General features: G+C 36.8%; 1 protein-coding gene across 1 annotated transcript in view; it reads left to right on the top strand.

The window, feature by feature from the left end:
- The window catches only part of LRRTM4 (leucine rich repeat transmembrane neuronal 4), a 733,064-nt gene that overhangs the window by 345,151 nt on the left and 363,004 nt on the right, over positions 1 to 24,909 (top strand). The window lies entirely within an intron of this gene.

Genomic DNA, 24,909 nt, shown 5'->3' with positions numbered 1-24,909 from the left:
ACAGTTTCTGCCCTCAGCTCAGTCTAACCTGCAGTGTTTCTCAAAACATCTTTCTGATTTAAGCCATCCTGTGCTAGAATCAATTTCTACTCATTATTATATTTCTTTGGTAAAATCATTTGGGATTAAGAATGGACAGATTAATCCATGGGCTCAAACCATAGTCTCCATTCCTCATGTTTGTTTGTTCTTTTAAATCTCTTAAAGAGAAAAGATTAGAGATCTGTGTCAGAGTTAAACATAAAGCTATAGAGGATGGAATTGCTATAGTAAATGTAAATATACTGAAACTTCACATAATTTAATGTTTACTGTCCATGCCCGATTCTGAGAATATACACACTGTATCTGCACAGATTAGAAGTGTTTCATAACTTTCTGGATTCACTATTTTCCCCAACTGTTTTTTGTGTTGTTGTTTTTTTGTGTGTGTGTGTGTTTGTTTGTGTGTGTGATATCCTTTGACATAGCTTTTATGACAAATGGATATCATCAATGTATAGTACAGTGGCATAAATGAGGCAATCAGAATTCTCTTCCAAATACAAATGAAAGTAAAATTGGCATATATTCAACATCAGAATATTAAAAAAAAATAACTATCATAATTTTCATAAACTTCCTGGAAAAATTATGAAAGTTTTATTTTATTAGATTGAGAGTATTACATACATTTATCTACAAGGCTACAAAATTGGAAAAACTAAATCTCCATTTTCTTTTGGGTGAAATTGAGCAAGAGAGCTTAAACTACTAACACAGGTCCTGTTATTGGGGAAGTTGAGATATCCCTTTTCCTACTGAATTCGGGGTGTGGAGTTCTTATGATATCTGGAGAAAAATAATTTTCTGAGACTTGCATGGGAGAATGAGTGATTTTTATTTGCATGGAAGTAAGTCCCTGAGTTTCCAAAGTCTCATTTCCCTTAATCCAGTCCCAGAGAAGTATAAATGACGTTTCAGATTAGCTAAAAGCCAGTATTCAGAGCATCCGTTCCATGTTGCAGCTGAGTGCAATTCAGCATCAGGCTAGCTGCAGTCCATTAACCCATTGTGTGTGAGCGAATAAGGGGGAGCCAAGAGAGGGCACCCCTGCATTAAGAGCCCCAAAAGAACCAAGAGAGTGAATTTCTTTGTTCAGGGGAATAAATATCCCAAAGTTTGTGTCCTTGCAATAGCCAAACTTATTCTGGGTAATGATCTGTTCCCAGGCATGACTGACAGCAAGCACCTTCACTAGCTCCCTCCCCCACAACTTTACTGGGCATGTGTCTGTATCCCCCCTGATCAGTCTGTTTCCCCAGTGATCTGCTGGGTGTAGATGAGGAATAGACCAGTGGTTCCCTGAGGAGTGTAAAGCTTTAGCTGCCTGGTGAAGCTGCCCAAATGACATGTCTATAATATTTAGCTTTCTCTTTGCTCCTTTCCTGTTATTAATAACTAGGTTAATTATAATGGTATCAGCCCCACAACTAATTAGTGGAGGAGCTAGGATGTAAACCTACACCATTAGACTCCATAGCTGCATAATAGTTTAAAGTTATTAATACTATGATAATTGCTTTTGTATATACAAATATAAGTAGATAGAGAAGGGGGAGAGAGAGAGAGAATTAGGTAGGCCAGCAGGCATACGTTAGGGTCTCAAATCGTATTCTACATTTGTTGAAAGATAGACTAGCTTACCAGAGAAATGTACTGAGGCTCAAAATCAGGCAGAATCAGGGTGTTGTAATTTCTGTCTGATGTTCAAGTTGTAATTTCTGTTGTGTGAGACTAAAACAATCCTGTAAAATCTCAGCAAACACTCTTGTATTCTTAAATTACTTCTGATAGGTTTTCAGATGCTAACTTCTTATACTTTGATATCCAAGACTACAACTAATCTCATAAGCAATTCTAATTAATTTTCTTGGTTTTGACTATTTATTTCTTATAATTTTTATTCACTCTTGAACATAGCTTTCATTCCTTAAAAAAAGACAATTTTATTATAACGTAACACATGTAGGTATTTCTGATCAATAATTTTGTTCGGCAAAAAACCGGTTTAGCTCAGTGGATAGAGCGTCGGCCTGCGGACTCAAGGGTCCCAGGTTCGATTCAGGTCAAGGGCATGTACCTTGGTTGTGGGCACATCCCCAGTAGGGGGTGTACAAGAGGCAGCCGATTGATGTTTCTAACTCTCTATCCCTCTCTCTTCCTCTCTGTAAAAAAATCAATAAAATATATTTTAAAAAAATAATTTTGTTCGTTGGTACACTTTTTGCATTTGTTTTCCTAAAAATCAGAGAAAGTACTATAAAAAAGAATTCTTGTTTTATGACTAAGCCAAGACAGTTCAATTTTGACTACATTGAGACCTGCATCCTGGTTGTAAGCTGATTATGTTGATAAGCAATCAGTCTTGTCTTAGTAATAAAATGAGTTGGCTCTTATTCTCATTTTTTTTCCCCTCCAGCTGAAGACCAAATCATCCTTATTAGGACAGTTTTATGGTCTAATTTTTTTAATAGAGTAAAAACTGACATAAATCAATGGAAAATCAAACATTAAACCCCTAAACCTTCAGTGACTTACTCTAGACTTAACCACAGTCTTCTTGAAATACTGCTGAATGACAAGTAATTACTTACTCAATGCAATGCTTGTCAGTCAACTGAATGAACAATTATTAAATTTCACATCACATTATTCAGCAAAACCCCAAATAATCCACAGATGGGGGGGGGGAGTTAAATATTTCAAAGACCACTGACTCAGGACACCTGTAAGTACATTTATTCCGACTTTGTTCATTGACATCTTTGAGTGAGGTAAAGTACAATGCCAATTAGATTTTCTAAAATAGAGTGAATGATCCTAGCTGCTACCACTATATTTCAGGAAATTTGCTTACTGACATTAATTCTGCTTCTATAGGAAAGAATTCTAGGCTTGGTATTCAAAGCCCTAGGTTTTGCTTCTTTACTATTTGCTGACTGGGCCATCCATTCATAAGATTGCCATAGTACTTCTTTGCCTTAATTATCCATATCCCATCTTCATCATGGGATTATGAAAACATTTTGAATTATGTGAAAATACCCTTAAAATAATTTTTAAAATACAAATCACAAAGGCTAAAATATAATTTTTAAAAATTTGTTTTATTGTTGAGAGTATTACAGATGCCATGAATTGTCCCTTTGCCCCCCTCTACCCATCTCTCACTGTCTAAACAACTAGCCTGATTAAGGCCCACATGTCCAAATAGTCACAAGAAGCCCCAGGTGACACTGGTACTAGACTATTTCCTTAGGTCTTGATTCTTTCCAGTTAAAGCTTTAGCTGCAACCCCATGAATATATCCATCCCCCTGCCCACACATGGGCGCAGCTGATTCCAATGACACTCCTGATACTTCTTCTCTATCCCATCCTGGCACCTTCATTTTATTTCCTTCAAGTCAGCTGTCTCCAAGACTCATGAGAAGATTTGTAGTCAATTATAATTAATAAAATTTCTTTTGGAGTATTTTTACTACAGTGAAAACCCCAAAGGAGAATTTCTTTCATGTGCTTAGCAATATCATCCAAAACCTTATTTATACTGTCCAAGTGGAAGATTCAAACATCAGACTCTCAATAATAGATCAAGAAAATAGAGACAAATTCAATAAGATGACAAAAATTTCACATCACAGCTTATCTCTAGTCAGATGTAGAATCCTGCTCCACTGTCACAAATATATCAAGTTAAAGATCAATATCAAAAAGATAACTATACTCATGCATTTGGGAAAAGGTTAACTTTTAAAAATGCATCAAGTGTCATATGCAATGATGAAATAGAAACCTTAATTTTAAATTCAAGAACAAGAGAAATAAACTCATCATGATTTCTACAACATCAAAAGTAAGCATTCATGTTTTTAGTTTTAAAACTTTATCTTCTTAGTCACATGATGATATCCATATTCTATTGAGTTTTTACTACTTAATATAACCCTTTACAAAGTGCTTGATATAAGTTTATTGGCAGTCCTGCCCCATCATTACCTCTTCCTTTTCTTTCTCCCTTTCACAATTATGCAGTTTTAGACCTTGTTATATAACTGCAGTGAGCAATATAATATTTAGATTTCTTAATGTTAAGTAACCCCTCCTCGATATATCTATTAATTCATGAATGACCTTTTTATGTATTTAATTGTTCTTAAATCCTGTACAGTAACTTAATAAATATTATTGTAAAATATTTCAGAAATACAAGATGTTAAGAAATAGTAGAAATATGCCCACTAGTGATCTGAAGAGAAAGAAAGCAGCTGAAGGCCCCAATGTGTCCCTTTCTAATTCCCATCTTCCTATGTCACCCAGAGCATTGTATTTAAATGTATTTGTTGGCACTGCTACTACACATGTATTTCTAAATAATATATGACACTGTTTTGAATGTTTTTGATTTTATATTATTGGCAACATACTGTATATATCCTCTGTATCATTTTTAAACCAAATGTTCCTTTTAATACAGAAAATTTGAATTGATTCATTTGTATCTATATATATAAAAAGCCAGGGACCAGAACACAGGAACAACTGGAACAACCAGAATGACCAGTTGCTATGATACCCACTGTGGTCCACCAACTGGCCTGATCAGGGGTGGGGCCAGCCAGCCAACCTCCCGCTGTCCCTCCCCTGGGCTGACCCGGCCCTGATAGGCCCCCATTGGGGCCAGCCAGGTGGACCCCACCCATGCACGAATTCATGCACTGGGCCTCTAGTTTCTGTATAAATTTCCATTATTTAAATATATGATTGATCCTTGAACAATACATAAGTGGGGGGGGGGGTGATTAGGGGCGCCAACGCCTGACAAGTTGAGAACCTACGTACTATAACTTTGACTTCCCAAAAACTTGAGTGGTCTTTTGGTATCTGCAAGGGATTGGTTCCATGACCTCTGGGGATATCAAAATGCATGAATGCTCAAGTCCTTTATATAAAACTAGAGGCCTGGTGCACCGATTCATGCACATTGAAAGGAAATTAATTAGAAGGTGGTCGGCAGGGTGGGACTGGGTGAGGTGGGCCAGACATGCCCTAGAGCCAACCTCCCACCGTCCCTCCCTGGCCGGCCTCACATGGGGAAGTCATGGCTTGAAGAGCATCTGCGGAGTGAGCAGGGTCCCTCCAGCAGGTGGGGTCCCTCAGCCTGGCCTATGGGGATTGGGCCAAAACCAGCTCTCTGACATCCCCTGAGGGGTCCCGGATTGAGAGAGGGAAGTTCACTGCAGCTTGGCAGCTCCTGCATTGAGTGTCTGGCCCCTGGTAGCCAGTGCGCATCATAGCTAGCAGTTACAGCGTCAGCCCCCTGGTCATCATTGCATGTCATAGCTACTGGTCAGATAGTCAGTCGGTCACTTAGCCTTTTATATATATAGATGGTGTAGAACAACGCATGCAATCAGCCTCCCACACCCAAAGATTGAAAACAAAGTTTTCCATTTGCCATTGGTTGAATCAGCAGATGTAAAACCTGGGGGTACAAAGGATCAACTGTTCATTTATTGAAAAGAAATCCACATACTAAATTGACCCATGCAGTTCAAATGTATTATAATTTATTTTATTATTCTCCTGTGGACATTAATTTCAAAAACTTTCATTTTTTTATTTTTAGAAATTCTTTTTTTTTTTTTATAAATTCCTCTTTTTTTTTTTTTTTTTTTTTTTTTTTTTTAGCATTTCCTTTCCTGTTTTGTTTCTTTGTTTTTTGTTTTGTGTTTTGTTGTTGTTGTTAATCCCCACCTAAGGCTATTTTTTCTATTGCTTTTTAGAGTGGAATGGAGGGAAGAGAGAGAGAGAGAGAGAGGGGGAGAGAGAGAGAGAGAGAGTAAGAAACACCCATGTGAGAGAGATACATCGTTTGGTTGCCTCCCACATGCACCCTGACCAGATATGTGCCTTTGACCAGGAATCAAATCCTCAACCCCCTCCATGCCATGCATGGACCAACACTCTAACCACTGAACAATATTGACCAGGGCTCCTTTCCTGTTTTTATAGTTGTTATCCCTATCTATTTTTTAACTTATTAAAAAATGTGTATCTTATATACTTTTTTCTACTACATCCTAGTTGTGTTTTCTATTTGCTAAACCTGCTCTCCAATGAACTCCAATTTTTCATGTTGCTAATAAATTATAATTCTTTTTAGCTGAATCATATACACAAACACACACACAGACACACACACTTTAAGAAATCCTCTTTGCATTAGACAGTGAGTCAGGGATTCTGATTTTTTAGAAATTAAGTTATCTACAGTTAATTGAAAGAGGTTTTTGTAATCCTTTCTTCAAAAATAGATCAGACCTTCAGAAAGTTGTGTTTACACAAGGGCTCAATTTCAGCTCCATCAGCTGGCAGACATGAGACACCTTCCATGTGGAAATCATCAAACAGCCCAGAGGGCCCATATGCAAATATAACATCTTGGTTTCAGATCCCAATTTTGCACTCCTTTTGTGTTCTTTTTTCATTTCTGCCACCTCCCCACCTTCATCAACGGTGTTATCAAATATATATTTAATCTTATTTAAAATTGTAATGTGTTTATAGACAACTTTGGAATCACTTTGATCTATCACAATACTCATGTTGTTTAAAATTTTGAAAATGTATTTTATCATTTGTTTGATTCTATCCCTGGTGATTTCTCAAATTATGTAAATGCAGTTCAGATTAGGAAATGTGTACTTTATCTTTTAGTTATTTCAGTGTAATTAAATGTAATTAATAATTTAATTATTTATAAAGCTCAATTAATATTAGGGTTTGACTCAAAATTTGGCTTATAGATAACAAAGTAATCTTCTTTTATAAAAATTAAACAATAATATGTGAATAATATGAAAGAGCTAGAATATAAATAAGTAATTTATGTGCAGGCTTTTCCATTCTCTTTTCTTATTTAAACTTAAAATGGGATTTTACTTTAATAATATTCTACTGCTATGAAACTATTTACTTGTTAAAACGTATTTTTATTGACTTCAGAGAAGAAGGGAGAGGGAGAGAGAGATAGAAACATCAATGATGAGAGAGAATCACTGATCAGCTGCCTCCTGCATGTCCCCCACTGGGGATCAAGCCCACAAACTGGCACATGCCCTGACTGGGAATCAAACCATGACCTCTGGTTCATAGTTTGGTACTCAAGCACAGAGCCACACCAGCTGGGCACTGTTTATTTATTTTTTATTTACTTATTTATTTTAAAAATATATTTTATTGTTTTTTTACAGAGAGAAAGGGACAGGGATAGAGAGCCAGAAACATCAATGAGAGAGAAACACTGATCAACTGCCTCCTGCACACCCCCCACTGGGGATGTGCCCATAACCAGGGTACATGCCCTTGACCAGAATCGAACTTGGGACCCTTCAGTCTTCAGGCTGATGCTCCATCCACTGAGCCAAACCAGTCAGGGCTGTTTAATTATTTTTTAAATTCCACAACTAGTTAAGCATTAACTCCTATATCAGTTAACATTGCTTTGCATCATCATTGTTAATGGAGTCCCATCACATTCTAAGAGCACCCATCATATAGATTTATATTAAAACTAGAGGCCTAGTGCACAAAATTACTGCACTTGGGGGGTCCCTCAGCCTGGCCTGTGACCTTTCACAGTCGGGGAGCACTCGGGGGACATCTGACTGATGGCTTAGCAAGGAGCAGGCCTAAGCCGTCAGTCAGACATCCTTAGTGCTGCCACGGAGGAGGAAAAGGCTCCCACCACTGCCACTGTGCTCACCAGCTGTGAGCTCGGCTTTTGGCTGAGCGATGCTCCCCCTGTGGGAGCGCACTGACCACCAGGGGGCAGCTCTTGCATTCAGCATCTGCCCCAGGTGGTCAGTGTGTGTCATAGCGACCAGTTGTTCCACCGAAAACCGGCTCTCTGACATCCCCTGAGGGGTCCCGGATTGTGAGAGGGCACAGGCCAGGCTAAGGGACCCCACCGGTGCATGATCGGGCCAGGGAGGGACACATGAGGTTGGCCAGCTGGGGACAGACCATTCAAGGGCTTCAGGGCGTGTCCAGCCCATCTTGCTCAGTCTCAATCAGCCAGACCCCAGCAGCAAGCTAACCTACCAGTCAGAGCATCTGACCCCTGGTGGTCAGTGCACATCATAGCAAGCAGTTGAGTATCTTTAGCATATCATTAGCATATTATACTTTGATTGGTTGAACGGCTGACCAGATGACTGAACATTTAGCATATTAGGCTTTTATTATATAGGATTATATAGGATTGAGAATTAAATAGTACAGGCCCCAATACAAATGATATCTTATTTCATTCTACCAACCACCCACTGATTATTATTATTATTATTCCATCATTATTATTATAACATCATTATTTCCATTTTAAAGGATCAGAAACCAAGTTTTATAGTGTATAAGGGATTTCATAAAAATATATCTTGCTAGGAAGTTTCAGAGTCCTGAATAAGACAGGCTGTCCAACTCCAAAGCCCATGTTCCTACCATTACCCTGTGCAGAGTCCCATCGACATCCATGTAACTGATATCCTACTCTTTACTATTTATGTTTTTATTGCATATAGTTTGTTTCTGCTATGATAAAAATTAAATGCTAAGTGTTCTTATGTATAAATGTAAACCTATTTTGTAAATATTCCTATTGCCTCTGTGCAAATTCTTAGAAAGTGGAAGTGTTGAATTAAATAGCAATTTTTAAATTGCTTTTAATGAATTTTGGCAAGTTATCATCTGTAAAGTTTTTACTAATATACCAATGTAAACTGCTTAAGCAATTTAAGAATGTTGCCCTAGCAAATTTTGCTCAGTGGATAGAGTCTTTTCCTGCAGACCTAAGGGTTCCAGGTTTGATTCTGGTCAAGGGCACCTACCTCAGTTGCAGGTTCCTCAATGGCCTGGGCCCTGATCAGGGTGCATGCAGGAGGCAACTAATAGATGTGTTTCTCTCACATCAATATTTCTCTCTGCCTTTCCCTCTCTCTTCCACTCTCTCTAATAGTCAATGGAAAATATCTTTGTGTGAGGATTAAATTTTTTTTTAAAAAAAACGACTGTCTCTATTTTTCTATTTCCATGCCAATATGAGTTATGGTCTGCTTTTTTTGTTTTGTTTTTTTCTTTGCCAATCATAAATTGCATTGTCAAAACCCAGAAATCATGAAATGTATTTTTATTTAAAATTATTTGGTAATTGGTTAGGTTAACCATATATTCTGTTGTTTAATTACAATTTGTAAAATTATTATTTTTCTTGAGAGATCAAGAGCACAGAAGTTTGACTAGGGAAAGAACACTCTTAAGTAATTTACCTCTAGGGTGGAGTATAGACAAAGTCTAGAGTTGTTAGACATGGAAAGTAAAAAGATAAGAGGCTAAATGATTGTGTTGATATCACAGCTTTCTTGGGAGTGTTAGGATTGATACTCAAGTCTTCATAAAACCATTTCAGGACATTTTCTGTTATCCTACAATTTCTCTGCCCTTGGTGTTGATGAATAGTAATCAATTTTTTAGTAATTGAAAAGATTGTCATTGCAAAATATTGAATACAATAGTAATTTATCCAAAAATCTTGTTCTAAAAGTTTGAATATATATCCAACAACATATTTTGTGTGATGAAATGAATTAGATGTCAACTGTAGACTACTATAAACTTTTAATAATTAAATGATTCATCACCAGGGACCAAGAGGATAATTATTTTTCCTGACTAGACTTCACTGTGCGTGGTTGAGAGTTTGGGATGCATATATATGAGTTGACAGTTTGCAGTTACGGTGTTTTCCCCTAGGTGAAATCTAAATGCGTTTCATAAGTTTTAGTATTAATGAGAACAGAGCCCATTAACCCTAAAAAATGCCCTTTTTGCTCAAAGGAATATTCCACCTGGAAGAGTAATATAAAAATATGTCTGACCATGAAATGAAAATTCAGCTTTCAAAGAAGGTGTCTGGCTCTTTAATTCAAGACATAAAATAATAAAGAAAATCTGCATGCATATTCATAATAAGAACTATGTTTACCTTGGCTTTTAAAGAGAGATAAAACTGAATTGCTATTTTTTGCATTAAATTTAAACAAATTAGTATTTCTTAGATTCTTAAACTTGGAGGCTGTGCAAAACACTCAGAGGGCTAACTTCAGTGAAGACTATGTCTTTAGGAAACAAGGCAGCCCTACTTCCAAGAATCTGACAAACTATTACAGGAAAGGCAGGCATGCAGCATTCTCCACACATCTCCAGACAGCACAGATACATCACTGTGATGTAAAGAGCTCAGTACTGATCTGAGACACCTCAGCATCTTTCTCCAGGAGGCTCAGTATTGGTTCTAATGGGGAGGAGGTCATCTGTGAGAAGTAAGGGAAATAAGGAGTCATCTGGGCACAGATAGGCAGACAGGGGAAGTCTTACACAGAATATCAAAAAAGTAGGCTGAAGGTTAAGTAGTGGAAACATAACGAATACTTGATATTTAATGAGTGATTGATTAGTCATTATTTTTTTAAAATATATTTTATTGATTTTTTTACAGAGAGGAAGGGAGAGGAATAGTTAGAAACATCAATGAGAGAGAAACATCAATCAGCTGCCTCCTGCACACCCCCCACTGGGCATGTGCCCGCAACCAAGGTACATGCCCTTGATCAGAATCGAACCTGGGACGCTTGAGTCCGCAGGCCGATGCTCTATCCACTGAGCCAAACTGGTTAGGGCGCTTAGTCATTATTAAAGGTACTTTTCATGGATTATCTCATTTACTTCATAGAGCCATCCTTGAAGTATAATTACTATCTTTATTTTATGAACAAATAAACTAAGATAAAGGAAGTATAGACATGTCAAAGGTTCCCTGTCAAGTGTGTGGTGAACCTTGGCATTGAGGCTCCAGAATAAGTGCTATTAACACCATGCTTTCTACCTTCTGGCGGAATCAAAAGCCAGCCCCTCATGATGTCCCTGAGGACATCAGTTAGGCTTCTTTATAAACCCCCATTAGACAGCCTGTGTGAATTCCTTTAGGAATTCCCAGAAGGAGTTTGTTATACTGTGTGGCATGAAGCTGAAGCATGCCATTCATGATTCAGATATTGGTTGAGAAATGTAAGCACAGAACCCTGAGTTAAACCTTATTTCTAATTTTCTGCTATGCTTTTGCTAAATGTTTGTTAGATGCCATACATCTTGTCTACATGCTTATCCCTGCAAGCTTCTCTATTGGGTAAAATTGAATGGAAAGCATTACTGTGATAAATCTCTTCATGTTTAAAAAATTAACATGTGTGTGTACTGATGAACACAAATATAAGAAAGCAGTGAGAGGGATAGAAAGCCTTTATAAAAATTGTTTGATCTGGGTTATAATCCAATAAGAAAATAAAATCTTTCTGTTGTTAAACTTACATACTATGCCTAAGTGAATTCAAATATGTTTTTCCTCATGTGATGTTTTTTAAAAGTGTGTAAATACATTTAACCCGTTAAATAAATGGAAGGCGAGACAAGGAGGAAAATAATTTTAGACAATGATGGAGAAAGCCTCTAATAAAAAAGAGTTAGGGCAATGGAAGAGGACTTGTCAATTGAGGAGTGGTTGTAGTGGGGAAAGTCTGACACAGAGATTTGCCTTAAAATATTATTTGTATGTACTTTGAATAATATGAGTGCATAGCACAGAATTAAGAAAGTAAAAATGACAGTCAGCCACCTCTGTTTCTAAGCCACTCAGTCTATTATTTTAATAGACAATTATTATATTAGTTTCTTGTATAGGCTTCTTTAATTGTATAGGAAAAACTGCATATAAAGTGATATGTGTACAGATAGGTATATATCAATACATATATATGTTATATATACATAAACATTGCATAAAATAGGATGCACATGTGTATATTATTTATATGTAATGTCTGTATGTGTGATTATGTAAATGAAAAGTGTAATGCCACTTGAAAACAAGCATAGTTCACTAAAAATGAGAATTTAAAATAAGTGGTGAGCTCTGGATCATTCTTGTAAACGCCAATAGTCAATCAATTCAGCTGTCTCTTTGTGGCTGTCACTATGTAGCAGGCTTACAGATTTGCAAAGGCAGTGTCTTATTAGGAGGATGTTGAATTTTTAATTTTGTTATGTAACAAATTTTTTTTTTAAGTAGAGAAAGAATAAAACAGTGGAGCTATAGCCAAGTTGGCCTGGTGACATTGTGGTAGGCTGGGCCTTTTGTACTCTATTTTGAAGGAAAGAGAAAAAGACAAAAATAAAAGAGAATTCAGGTCCTATTATTATATTTCAGGTAGCCTATTATCCCTACTACCTAATAGCCTAAATCATCTCTTATCAGGAGTATTTTCTTTCCAGTTTTGCACAGGCTTATCTAACAACTGAGCTCAACTCCACTATTTAAGGTACAAATTCCAGGGCAAAGTAGTTGCTCTTTTTCTCTCTACTATAAATAGATGGCATCCAAGAAGCAGTTAGGAAAAGTATCAATGTATAAATTAACCAGGAATAAATACAAATTTTCACTTGCTTAGATAAAAAAAATTAGCCCAAAGGACCAAGTGAATTATCTTCAAGTCAATAATGTATGTAGGTGAGGCTATATGGCTTCTCCGGCAAACCCAAGGTCAGGACTCCTTGAAGTTAGGAGGGGGAGTGAGGCAGAAAATTATTGGGGTGGTGGACTCTGGGAGTCCAAGTTCGGTGAGGCAGTGCCCACCAATAAGGCATGCAGCTCCTAAAGAATGTGCATCTGCTGGTTTGGCTCAGTGGATAGAGTGTCAGCCTGCAGACTGAAGGGTCCTGGGTTCAATTCTGATCAAGGACACATGCCCAGGTTGTGGGGCTCAATCCATAGTAGGGGGCAGCCGATCAATGATTCTCCTCATTCATTCTCTCTCTCTCTCTCTCTCTCTCTCTCTCTCTCTCTCTCTCTCTCTCTCTCTCTCTCTCTTTCTCTCTCTCTCTTTCTCTCTCTCTCTCTCTCTCTCTCTTTCGCTCTCTCCTTTCCTCTCTGAAATCAATAAAAATATATTTTTTAAAAAAGAATGTGCATCTGCACTGTTACATCCAGAAACTCTCACATGATTCTTTCTGTGTGCAGAGAATTTTCCTTCAGCAGCTTAAAGTCTCTCAGAAAAGCCTGATATGTCAGAAACCAAATCTCCTTAATGGAAACTCAAACAGGATTTTTATGCCCCTTGACAAAATGATTTCCACATTTTCCACAGATAAGACATAATTAGCAAGTATTTATTCCACATTCACAATGACAAACTCTTTCTTTACTAGAGGAGACCCTGTGAGCCTCTGGTTCTTCTTTAATAGACCAAGGAATCTGTGAAATTAATTAGAGACTTAGGTGAATGCTGTTCAATAGAATTATAATGGGAGACATACATGTGAGTCTCTATGGAATTTTACAGTTTCTAATGGCCACATTGAACAAATAAAAATGTATTTTACTTAATCCACTATATCTAAAATATTTTACTTCAGTATTTAATCAGTAAAAATATTATTAATATATTTTATGTTATTTTTATATTATGTTTTTTTTAAATTCAGCTTGTATGCTTTTCACTCACTGTACATCTCAGTTCAGACTGCTCATATTTTATTTTTAATATATTTTTATTGATTTCAGAGAGGAAGGGAGAGGGCAAGAGAGATGGAAACACCAATTATGAGAGGTAATCATCGATCCGCTGCCTCCTGCACTCCCCACACTAGAGAGTGATCTTGCAACCCAGGCATGTGCCCTGACCTGGAATCAAACCGTGAACTCCTGGTTCACAAGTCGATGCTCAACCACTGAGCCACACCAGCTGCGAAAACGGCTCATATTTTTAATGCTCACTAGCTATGTGTGTCTAATACTTACTAAACATGCTCTTGATTCCAGGTTAAAAAAAAAAAACAAAACAAAAACATAGTGTGAATATATACAAATAAAATTTTTGCATGAAATATCAGGTGGTCCTGAGACCCTAAACAAAGATTTTTTTTTTTGTTTACATAGTTAAATGTTCCTTAAAAAGAACATGTACCTGGCAGAAATTGCAGAAATTTCTTAAAGGTGGCTTAGGATAAAATTGTTTCCGATCATATAAAAATTAAAGGCAGACAACAGAGTTAGGAATCTCTGCTATAAGAATGAAATCTCTTACTTCCCACCTTTCATTTCCTCATTGGATTATGAATGTAGAAAATCCTCCATAGGAGTTCATGGACAGCCTGTGAATTGCTGTAACTACCCAAACAGAACTGCTTCCTGAACCATCACTGGCAGAGCTTTCTATTCACCCTCTTCCTAACCCAAGCCCTGTTCTCCTGTCATATTTCTGTCTTTCTATGTTTACTTGATTCCTATGCTACCACAGGTCCAACTATCAAAACCCTATTCTAGTTGATGTTTCCCTTCATTTCCATTATTCAAATGCAACAGAATGACCATCTACAAAAGTAAATTGACTAATATGAGTTGTATCTTGGGCAATGCCAATAACTATATATCTAGTTTTAAAAAAAGAAGACAGATGATAAGATGTGGAGGGTTTAAACTCTATATATCAATTCTCATAGCAGTTTAAGTAAAGTCCCAGCTCAATTGAGTTTCACCCAAGTTCTCATATCTATCTCCCGATTTATTTTTCCCCAAATGTCAAGGTGTGCCAAATAATTGTTATTTTGCAAGATACTGAAGCCATTCTCACCATATATTTGCCAGGCTGAAATCAAGAGTAACCAAAGGAATGGCTAACTACAATGTCCATGAGGTACCAGTTAGAAAGGGATGCAGATGATATAAAGTCAGTGGCTGGAGATGGATCCACAGATTTGGGTGCCAAGGCATGTTATTCATTGTGAAAGTGGCTAAGAAAAGTCACTTATATTGAGTGCAAAGGGTGTTCATATTATATAAACTGGGGGAAATCTTCCATCAGAACCATAATTGTAACTTTTCTTTCATTATTAATAATACATTTTAGCAATTTTTCATAGTGTCAAATGCTACATAATATAAGGTCTACTAGAATAGAATAAATATTTAAAAGCCATTTTTATTTTTAAAAATGATAAAGATCAAAACCCTATTCTATCTCTAAGTAAATGCATCTTTTCATTTAACATATACCTTTGGCACAATTTCTAGTGTATACATCCTTACAAATCACCCCATTCATATCAATGCTCTTTTATTAATTTATATTTATAGTTTGTGATTTTCTCAATTGAGTGCAGGAGAGAGCTTTCACTGAGTCTGTCGTGGCTTACAAATAACTTTTTATTTATTTTTTATTTAGTTTTTAAATATATTTTATTGATTTTTTACAGAGAGGAAGGGGGAGGGATAGAAAGCTAGAAACATCGATGAGAGAGAAACATCGACCAGCTTCCTCCTGCACACCCCCTACCGGGGCTGTGCCCGCAACCCATATACATGCCCTTGACCGGAATCAAACCCGGGACCCTTCAGTCCATAGACCTATGCTCTATCCACTGAGCCAAACCAGTTTCAGCTACAAATAACTTTTTAAAAAGTACTGTTTGCAGCAGAAGAGCAAGGTGGAACTTGGAAAAATAAAAGAACTTCAGTGGTAGGTGGGAAAGTACTGAAGTCAGGGGAGAAACACTTGTCTGAGTAAGAATGCAAACGCAAATTAAGAAAGTCCTAGTAACAGGATAGAAAGATGATGGCGCAGTGTATGTGGCAGGTCTTTTGTAAGCACATGAAAACCAACCCCTGGGAGCCCACAGGGAAATTCTGTGCCGTTAATTCGGCTCTGCTCTCCTGCACACTAACAGTCCCTGTCCTAATTAAATGTGCTCCTGGAACATATGTTTTATTGTCTGAGCTGTGTGGTTAGATCTGATATACTTCTGAGTCCTGTCATCTGGGATGGGAAATCCCTCTTGGAGGCCTATATCTGTATCAAGGACTTTCCAGCACAGAGAGTCCCTGAGTACCTTATTGTATTGACAATGAACAGCAGGTGCACATATAAGAACAAATAATGTTGAAACCGTTCCTTTGAACTCAGTGTGCTTATAGGTTTAGTGGAAAAGAAATGTATGTGTAGAAAAAAGATTAGCTTAAATCCACTTATGCAGTGTCCTTATATTTCTTTGGAAAGTTTGTATAGTTTTTAAAATTAAACATTTTATTAATTTGTATAAAATCAGATAGTGCTAGCTAATTATTACTACTTTCATTATTACATTAATTTGAATTGGTTTGTCAGGTAAACTGGCTCCCTCTAAATTCTTTTGTTCTGTATGGAAATAGGTATTGCTCCAGTAATATTTTTATGGTTTCAATTATGTTTATTGGAATGCTCGTTATTTTTTTAAAAATATATTTTATTGATTTTCCACAGAGAGGAAGGGAGAGGGATAGAGAGTTAGAAACATCGATGAGAGAGAAACATCGATCAGCTGCCTCCTGCACACCCCCCACTGGGGATGTGCCCACAACCAAGGTACATGCCCTTGACTGGAATTGAACCCAGGACCCTTCAGTCCGCAGTCCGATGCTCTATCCACTGAGCCAAACCAGTCAGGGTGGAATGCTCGTTATTTTTTGTAAGAAGGAGAATGAGGGAAAGATGAAAGATCCTTAATTCTGTACAATGTCTAAATAAGCTGCTTAACTGGGTAAAGGAAAATATTTAAGATTGATTTAACTGTTTGGTGATTGAAACTGGTCCCGACATTGTAATAGAATGCATTCATTAGAGTGAAACAACAAATTATTAGTGAAACATGTTTTATTTTCTGGAATCTTTGGATTCTGCCTAGTAGAAATCTGCAGCTTTTCAAAGTTCTATAGGGGAATGTGGCAGCAATGGAAAAAGGAAGTTTTACTTCTAGCTACCTTTAGCCCCAAACATCAGAGCCTTCCATTCCTTGCCAATTCTCAGAGACCCTCAGTTAAAACAGGGCCCTGTGTTTCATAAGTTCCTCATAATTCAGTGTCTTAGTGTAGTTTGGCTGTTCAGTTCTAACAGATCAGGATAGACCTAGCAACTATGTTATGTTCCCCATGTAATCAAAGATAAGCAATGGAATTGATCTTGAAAAAGTTCACATGCTTGGGTTTAAGTGAAAATTATTGGGGGGAAAGTATTAGAACAGTTCTTGTAAACATCCTTCTTAAAATTAGGCATGAACCCTTCATATTGTAATTCTGTTCTCAGTCCTTAGAGTCACTATCATTACAGGATAATATGGAGAACAGGATATTATTTCTCTAAGGACAAACGTATTCAACAACATATTGTGGTTGAAGGCTAATTCTAAAGGAAGAGTTTAAGAGAAAAAAATTCATATATTGAAACAAGAGGTTAAATATATATCATCAACTGAAAAGTACTAAATAAAAGTATTAAAAGGCCACATTTTTAATATTGAGTTTACAACTTTAAGCAGATAGAAGACTGTAGATTAAAAGTGACATTGAATGGGCGGTAGTAGTGACTGAATTTGGAAAACTTTGATAATCTTTGAAACACATATCAAGAATATATAAGCAATGTTCTTAGGCTATTCCTTACTCTTACTCAAGCATACATGCAAATGATATGAGAAAAACTCTGATATATTAATTTTCTAATTACCTGAAATATTCTTCTTCAAATCATTCACTGATTTGGTCATGAAATTAACACATATGTACAGTATCACCATTATGAAGTATAGATTAGGGACACACTTATAGAAAAGGTCTTCTGACTTTTAAAACTAATTATTTAATGACTATTTCTCTGTCACTTGCTCTGCTTTTTACTTTGGGGGTTACCCTTCGGTGACTCTGGTATCTTCCCTTGCTTTTTACTCTATCTCTATTATCTTTCTCTCTCCCTATCCATGTTGCCCTTTGCCATGCTGAAATGAATATTTTTGGACTTTCTTTCCAAGTCCATAAATTTGTTTCCTACGTAGTTTATTTGCATTATTTCATTTTTAAACATTTTCCAACTTTTTGTTATATCAGCACATACATTTCTCATCTTAGTCTTTCCAAAGTTCATAAATTCAGTCCTTTCAAAGCTCTTTATTTTATTTTTTCATCACTATTTACCAGTATCCCCATTATTCCACTTCTCTCCCTCCAGCAATCACCACACTGTTGTCCTGTCCAAGAGTTCTTTCTCTCTTTTTTTTCTTTTTTGCTCAATCCCTCCACCCCTTCATCCCTCACCCCCACACCAGAGCTATCTGCCTGTTCTCTATGGATGAGTCTGTTTCTGTTTTGCTTGTTTCAAAGCTCTTTGAGTGTAAGAATCTTCTAGCGGTCCTTCCAGCAACTATTATGTCACAAATGTATTTGCTCTTGCTCCACAGACATTTTCTTTCCTTTAGAATTACTGAGTCTCTTTCTATGGCTCGTGCCTTTTATTTCTCCTTGATCATCTTTCCAAATTATAGTTTATAGCCAAGTTGCACAGTCACATGTAAAAAATCCTCTAGTTGCACAGTCACATGATAAAAGAAGGAAACTCTTAGCTCTTCTGATGTTTTCTTTTTCTAGCGCTGAAGTCCTATTGCTTCTCTCAGTAGAGTTGCGTCTACCTATAGTTGTAAGCATCGTGGAAAATGGCCTTATTTGTGGATTTATGAGTTTCTCTTCCATGTTATTTGTAACTGGCTTTATGTTCCCTTCTCTACCCAGCATGACTATTATCATCAGGAGATGGTGTTATGTTCCCACTTAATACAGTAATCTGGTCATGCCTGGAGTAAGTGCGGTGAACACTTTACTAGTAATGTGCTGCTCTGGTCCCTTCCCACTACCACCTTCAAGAAAGGATCTACAGCCTACTTGTTGGTAGGGCTGTCAAGGCCACAGCCCTACCAATGAAGATCTATATTCAGTATCTGATTGGATTGGAGTTATAAAGGTCTGGCCATCTTGGCTCACCTTGGGAAAACTCAGACATATCATTCTAGCTCCGCAGTTTCTTCTGGGTTACCTGAACCTATAATCAGACCCTATTGCATCTCAACTTCTCCCTTTGGTTAAGGCGCTCTCCTTCCCCTCCTTTTCATAGTTGTCCTGAAGGACATTCCCTGATAAATATCCTAAACATTAAACTCTGTCCCTGAATCGATTCCAGGGGAATTTACCATGGAACATTAAGTTATGGAATGACCTCTGGGTAGTTTAGCTGTGTGTGAACTCATTAACAGTGAATTTACAGAAAGCACTTGATATATCTAGATCTTACCCTTTGCCCCTAAGCTAGCAGTTGGCATTGAAACATCCTCCAGTGGTTTTGCCCCTTTATTTTTCCTCTGGGCTCTTTTTTTTTTTTTTGCATTTTGTAAACAACGAATTGATTGGCCCTTCCCTCAACCCAGTCTCCCTTCTTTTATACTTTGCAGATATTCTTAAAAGCTTCTGGTTTGAGGATGATACAATTGTCCTCGATTCTCACTATTGTTTGCTTTCTCTGTTTTTTTTATTTTTATTTTTATTTTTATACCATTGATTATTTACACCAAAGCTTTAGAGAGAAAGAAAAATCTGTAAGCATGAGCTCAGAAGACTATCTCGAAGGAAATGTCCCTGACATATTCTTGATATCAAAATTAATATATCTTGCATCACCATAGAGGGGAAAAAAGCAGAGCACTGAAATTTATTTAACAAATATGAACAAATATTACAGTGTTTTTTCTATACAAACAAATTGTATTTGAAGGTGAAATTAAGTTATAGTTATCTTAAAACTACTTTGATTATAAAGATCATATAGATAAGAAAAGAAATGCCCAAGTTTTTTTCTAATTGAAGTTGCTGTACTCAGAGAGTTACAATTAGGAATTAGGAGCATAAATTGAAAAACTATCCAATCTGGATTTTAATCTTGGCTCTTTCATATATTTGCCTCAATATTGGTGGTTTTGGTGTTGCTGTTAATTTTGAGTGGGAGTATAGATAGCTCAAATATAAAGAAAATGTAATTATTTGGTATAACATCATTCTCTGAACTGAAAACTTCATACTGTAGCTTTGTCACAAGTGGAGTGAGGCCTTGAAAAATTATTTAACATCACTGTCACCCAGTGTTCTCATCTACAAGTGCAAAATGAAAACAAAGCACAATAAAACTGGTATCTTACAAACTGGTTCGACATCAGGTGTTAGGAGAGTCAGATTAGAAGCTATATGTAAAAAACTGAAAATTATTTTAGTCTTGTAAACATAGAAGGCATCGTCATTATTATTCTCTTCTTTAATCCAGCTTTATTGATATCCTTTCCTGAAGATTGTAGAACTTGGGGTCCAGGGATCAAGACTGGTTTTGTTATTATACTAAAACTGATTCACCTGAGTTACTTATCAGGGACAAATATCTAGAATATAATAGTGCCTAGCCTTTGAATTCAAGAATTAATTATTAATACACTTAGGATATTAAATTAAAAGTGGATATTACTTTATATATTTTTCAATACAACTAAAACTTTTTATTTATTTAGTGAAGCTTGAGTGAGAGACAGAGAAAGAAAGAGAGAGAGAGATATGAGGGTGACAAGTAGCAACAAAAAGGAGAATGCCTCATTAGTTGTTGTTGTTGTTGTTGTGTTGTGTTTTGTTGTTGTTGTTGTTGTTTTATCTAGTCTGGTCCAGGGACCAACATCCCAGAAACCATGGAAATAAGAACTCAGTCAAAGGGTATGTCATAGAAAATTTTCAGCCTGCTAAAAAAAGTATTTAAAATGTGTGGTGAAAAAGGTACAAAACAATTTGTTGTTGTAAATGTCCTCATGCATTTTCAAGGTTATTAATTCTAATGTTCAGATCACTGAAGAAGACTTCTAGAAAATCATTTTCTAGAACCGTGAAACCTGTGGCTAAACTATTAAACCTATCATCTTTAATGTAAGGTACACTAATTACTTGTGCTATCTATACAGGGATATGTTCCAAGATCTTCTTTGGATGCTCAAAACTGTGGGTAGTATCAAACTTGATATACGCTGTTTTTTCTATATATACATACCTATGATAAAGTTTAATTTTTAAATTAGTAATAGTATGAGAAGAACAAGAATAGTGATATAGAAAAAGTGTTCTATAATTAGAGTAATAAATTGGTCTAAATTATAAGTCAATGATAACAATATACTATGATAAAAGTTATGTGAATGTGGTCTCTTGCTCTCTCTCAAATCTCATAGTATTGGACTCACCCTTCTTCTTGCAATAATGTGACATGATAAGATGCCTGTGTGATGAGGTGAAGTGAGGTGAGTGAGTCATTATTAAGTAAAATGAGGGTTACTGCACCATAAGCACTACTACACCCACCAGTCGATCCGATAACCACGGTGGTTACTAAGTGACTGATGGGCAGGGAGCCTAAAATGCATGAAGACGCAGGAAGAGATGGATCAGGACACGCTGAGATTTTATCACATGAGTTTAAATGGCAAAAGAGTTAACATTTGTAATTTTTTTTTATTTTTTGAATTTTCCACTTATTATGTTTGGATTGCATTTGATTGCATGGAACTAAAACGATGAAAAGTGAGTCAGTGTATAAGGGGGGACTGCTGTACTTACTGTATTGGTGACTGTAGATTTTTCAGTCTAGTCCAGCACTGCCTCCAACACACATGAATTCTAGAGATGATTGTAATAAGTAAAACAACAGTACAGTTGAGAGGCTTTGTATCTTCTCCCTGGGTTTGTACCTTCTTCCTATTACCTTCTTAAAATGAAATTTCTGAGTTTCAGTTTTTTCAACTGCTGACTGGTGATCCTTGTATCCTTAGTACTATTGTGCCATAATATACACCAGTAGACTAGGTATATAATAGTAAAAACCTTATAATAATAACAATATTAGGAACCATGGCTGAGAAGTTCAAAAGTTCATGGAGAAAAGTGCTGGGTGGAACATGTGTAGGATAAACTTCTTTATGACCCCACCAGTTCAATTTTAGATCCCCTGATTTAAGTGACTCTACCTTAGCAATTTCCATTTATATTACCAACTAGAGGCCCAGTGCATAAAATTCGTGCACGGGTAGGATCCTTAGGCCTGGCTGGTGATCAGGGCCAATCTGTGGGATGACTGGCGGGGCAATTGGGGGGCCCCACTGGCACCCGCCTTGGCCAGTCTGGCGCCACCCGCTCACCAGCCCCACCCCCCACCACTGCTGGTCACCTTCCTCTGCAGAGCGACCAGTGAGGCAATCAGGGGGCCCCCTGCTGACACCTGCCTTGGCTGGCCTGGGGCCTGTGGGCTGTGGGCAGACCCTGTGTTGAGCGTCTGCCCTCTGGTGGTCAGTGTGGGTCATAGTGACCAGTCATTCCACCGTTCAGTCAATTTGCAGTTAGGCTTTTATTATATAGGATATCTTCTTTCATAGCAGTTTTATTTCATGTTTGTGAAATAAAATGATGTAGAATAATCAAAATGGGATAAGCAAATGTAGCATTTATTTTTCATATTAAATTCTCCCATAACTGCCCAGCTGGTGTGGTTCAGTGATTAAGCATTGACCCATAAACCAGGAGGTCATGGTTCTATTCTAAGTCAGGGCACATGCCCGAGTTGTAGTTTCGGTCCCCAGTAGGGGTTGTGCAGGAGGCAGCTGATAGATGATTCTCTTTCATCATTGATGTTTCTGTCTCTCTTTTCCTCTTCCTTCCTCTCTCTGAAATCAATAAAAACATGTTTTTAAAAGTTCTCCCATAAGCCATTTCATTGTACATATATCATACTGTCACTGACTATATTGATGTCTAGTCTATATATGGTTGGGGTTTTTTAATCCCAGAAGACTTTAAGTAACTCTTCAGAGTTTGTTCCCTCATTAAGATGGAGAACTCCTCATTGATGACCTGGCTGTGGTGAGGACAGATGTGAGAAGGCATGTGCCATTTGACATGAATGTGCCTCAAAGAAGGAATGCTCTATCTCTCTCAAGAGAGACTCATGGGCCTGCCTTATGCAGAGAGACCTCTAGAGTCCTTTAACACTAGTAAGCATATGGCTAATGATATCAGCTCCACATGTAGGCCAGTTCCTGCCAGGACACTGATTCTGTAGAAAGTGTGGGACTGTTAATCCAGTGTTTTAAGTTTCAGATTGAATGTTTTATCAATTCATTTTTATTTATTGTTATTGTTTCACCTATAATTTCCAGTCAAAGTAATTTTAGGAGTTAGATTTGTATTTCCTTTCAAATAAGTGTTACTGACACCTCTGAAAGTTTTGGATGCCCTTAAGGATCTCACTCACTTTCTGTAAAACTAAACTTGCCATTTACTGTTAGCTGGTCTTATTTTCAAATGGGCATTATTCCCCCATTACACTATAACCTGAACATAGATGTGGTAAATTAAGTATTTATTTATGTCCATGTAATTCATTTTGGGAATGATTACTGACATGATGAAAAATATATTCTCATGAGGCTTCTTTACCTGAAAGACCTGTAACGTTCGATATGTCATCAGGACTCTATTACTGTAAAGATTTCATTAGTCCCCCCGCCCTGCCCCCTTAGGAATGATGCATTCAAGTCTACAAAGATGATGTGGCCCTGGCTAGTGTGGCTCAGTCAGTCAGTTGGTTGAGCCACACCAGCCAGGGCACAGAAAGGTCATCGGTTCGATTCCAGGTTGGGGCACATGTTGTGGGTTCAATCTGGGTAGGGGCACATGTAGGAAGCAACAGATCCATATTTCTTTCTCCCATGGATGCTTCTTTCTCTTCCTCCTCTTCCTTCCTCTCTCTCTAAGTAATCATTAAAAATGTATATTTATAAAAGATGATAGGAAATGAATAACTAAAATTGTGATTAAAAGTTAAAAATGAAAAAAAAATCACTATTGTGAGTTTCAAATATTAGATATCTTTAGTCATGTGAATATTGAAGCATTAAGTCCATTTTTATGTCCCTACTAAGAAAACAAAGTCCTTAAGTAGTTCAAATATATTTAACGTATTTTAAAATAATAAATGTCTCCTACCAGTAAACCTTGAAATTCTTGGGGGTAACACAAACTAATGAAAACTATTTGTCTAATGGAAAAAAATGTATATGAAAATATTGGACTAAGTCATCAATGTAAAATCAATTACCTCAAGCTGAGCAAGGTGTCTCAGTGGGTAAGCTACCTGCTAGGATATCTGTTACATGGCTTTCTCATAAACAAGCCATGACACTACAAGATCTAAATTTGATGTACATTTAATTTGGTCAATTTTGAAGAGTTGTAACTTACTTTAAAGTAAAAATGTGTTCATTTTTATCTCCATTTTCTCTTGACACTCAACATATATGCACTTTTACTAAAAAAAACAACACACAACTATAATATATATGGTATGTTATATAATATACACTGAGTGGCCAGATTATGATCTCTGAATGTATAAATAATCTGGCCACTCAGTGTGTAGAGGCCTGGTGCATGAATTCGTGCATGGGTGGGGTCCAGCCAGCCTGGCCAGGGGGAGGGAACATGGGTGGTTGGCCTGCCTGCCTGCTGGTCGAACTCCTGGTCGAGGGGACGATTTGCCTATTAGCCTTTTATTATATAGGATATACATTGAGTGGCCAGATTATTATGCATTCAGAGATCATAATAATCTGGCCACTCAATGTATATTTAATATATCATATACATATATATATATATATATATATATATATATATATATATATATCTTCTGAATATATATATGGAAATGGGAAAAAGTAGGTTTACAGTTATAAGTGACATTCTTTTGAGTTAATAAAGCTATTGTAGTAATCATAACCTACATTTCTTCTTCCATTTGAACAACTATAAACCCATTTTTGCCCACTC

Source organism: Eptesicus fuscus, chromosome 16 (genome assembly GCF_027574615.1).
Source record: "Eptesicus fuscus isolate TK198812 chromosome 16, DD_ASM_mEF_20220401, whole genome shotgun sequence".
NCBI lineage: Eukaryota > Metazoa > Chordata > Mammalia > Chiroptera > Vespertilionidae > Eptesicus > Eptesicus fuscus.
The sequence above is the reverse complement of the archived record's forward strand: the minus strand, read 5'-3'. Positions and strand labels throughout refer to the sequence as shown.